Source organism: Magnolia sinica, chromosome 6 (genome assembly GCF_029962835.1).
Source record: "Magnolia sinica isolate HGM2019 chromosome 6, MsV1, whole genome shotgun sequence".
NCBI classification, from domain to species: Eukaryota; Viridiplantae; Streptophyta; class Magnoliopsida; order Magnoliales; family Magnoliaceae; genus Magnolia; species Magnolia sinica.
In genome coordinates, this window is record NC_080578.1 from 83,932,169 (window position 1) to 83,934,290 (window position 2,122).

The 2,122-nt window shown below is 36.9% G+C and overlaps 1 non-coding gene across 1 annotated transcript; it reads right to left on the bottom strand.

The window, feature by feature from the left end:
* Nucleotides 1-1,036: 1,036 nt before the first annotated feature.
* Nucleotides 1,037-1,143, bottom strand: LOC131250255 (small nucleolar RNA R71). The gene has a single exon (XR_009173181.1). It is a non-coding gene; the product is annotated as a small nucleolar RNA R71 (small nucleolar RNA).
* Between the last annotated feature and the right edge of the window lie 979 nt (nt 1,144-2,122).

Below are 2,122 nucleotides of genomic sequence, written 5' to 3' on the forward strand. Positions count from 1 at the left end.
TTGTCGGGGACTAACGGTTGCGTTTTTCTGAGATTAACTAGTTTTGGAATTAGTTTAAAATTAGGGTTTTTCTACTTTTCATTTTTAGGTTAGGATTTTTTTTTGAATTAATTTAGAAATTAACTTAGCTTTCTATTTCTGAGATTAACTATTTTTTTTTAGAAACTTTCCTAATCTGTTTTTATAAACTAATCTCTTTTCCCTTTTATGTTTTTAGAAACTAACTTACTTTCTATTTTTAGAAACTTTCCTTTAAAAAAAAAAAAAACTAGGTTGCTTTCTTAATTCTTTTTTAAAAACTAATTCACTTTCCCTTTTCTTCTACAGGATCCCAAAATAGAAACTTCTAATTTGGTAACCCCTTTCTAATTCTCTCTATTTCTATTTCTATTTCTAGATTTATATTTCCCTCTTTCCTTTTAGGTTTAGATTAGATTTTGAAATTGAGGGCTGAGAGTGTTTCATGCCTGAGTGGGTCCGTGATAACACTCAACGTCTCTTGAGTGAATAAGGATTGGTTAAGGGGTTATCTATCCATCATAGGATTAGATATCACTCAAGATCCACAAAGTTAACTGAAGTTATGGCTGTCAATCAACTGGCCAATCAACCTCCAAATCCACCTCAACCTAGGGTCGAGGAAATCCAGGATGAGAATGAGGTGCATCATGCACCCCTGCCTCGTACTTTACGAGACTATTTATAACTGGCAGGGGTCAGTACACTTTCATGCATGGTTTTTCCAGAGAATACAGGATATGTGAATATCAAGCCAGGAGTGATCCAACTCCTTCGAAAATTCCATGGGCTTGAATCTGAAAATCCATATCTACACTTGAAAGAGTTTGATGAGATAATAGCCGTTTTATACTTTCCTAATGTGTCTGAGGACACAGTCAGGCTGAAACTCTTTCCCTTCTCCTTAAAAGAAAAGGTCAAGCCGTGGTTGCACTCATTACGTCCACGATTAATTGGTAGATGTAACAACATGACAAGGGAGTTCACTAAGAAAATTTTCCCATATCATAAGATGAACACCCTCAGAAAGTCAATCATGAACTTTGCCCAAAAGGAAAATGAAACATTCTTCTAACGTTGGGAGCGGTTCAAGGATCTTGTTAGTTCATGCCTACAACATGGTTTTAAAATGTGACACATCACATTTCTTCTATGATGGACTGACATCTTCCATGTGCCAATTAGTCGAGACGATGTGTAATGGGAAATTCATGAACAAAGATGTCAATGATGTGTGGGATTATTTAGACAGTCTTGTTGAAAACGTACAATCATGTGACATCTATCTAAAAACCACCACTTCCAAGCCTACTCAATCAAAGGAAAGGGGAGGAATGTATGCTTTAAAAGAAGAAGATGACTTGAGTGCAAGGGTAGCCAATCTCACAAGAAGAGTCGAGGCGATGGAACTTCAGAAGGATAAGGCTAAGGAAGTAGTTTGTGGTATTTACGCTTGTAACATACATACGACTGAAAATTGTCCAACAATACCTACTTTTTAAGAAATTCTGAAGTAGTCAAATACCGTGAACAACTACCAAAGACCTTTTAGTGGACCTACCTCAAATACGTACAACTCCAGCTAGAGAAATAGACAAACTACTACTCCTCAAGGATTCCCTAACCAATTCTTAAATCAAGGGAAACCTCAAGAGGATCTGGTTCTAAAGCATCTTCAAAATCAAAAGCATTTCAATCAGGGTATGATACAAGCCTTTCAAGACCTTACAAAGGCCATACAAGGGCTTAAAACAAAAAGTGTGATTGGGGAGAAGAGAAGCCTTCTAGCTCAACCTCTTTCCAATCCGAAATAACAATATGAGGTCGGTGACCCGAGCTCTTCAAATCAAATGGAACAAGCTAAGTCTATCACAAATCAAATGGAGCAAGCTAAGTCTGTTACTACTCTTAGGAGTGAGAAAACAATTGACAAATCGATTCTGGTAAGAGCTGAAAAGTCTAAGGACCCGAAATTAGATGAAATTGATAGACCTAGCAACACTCTACATGAGTTAGAACCGGAACTTCAAGGAAAGCCGATTGCACCATTCCCCTAAAGATTAATTGCACCAAAACCTCTTTCTAACTCTCAGGATATTCTAGA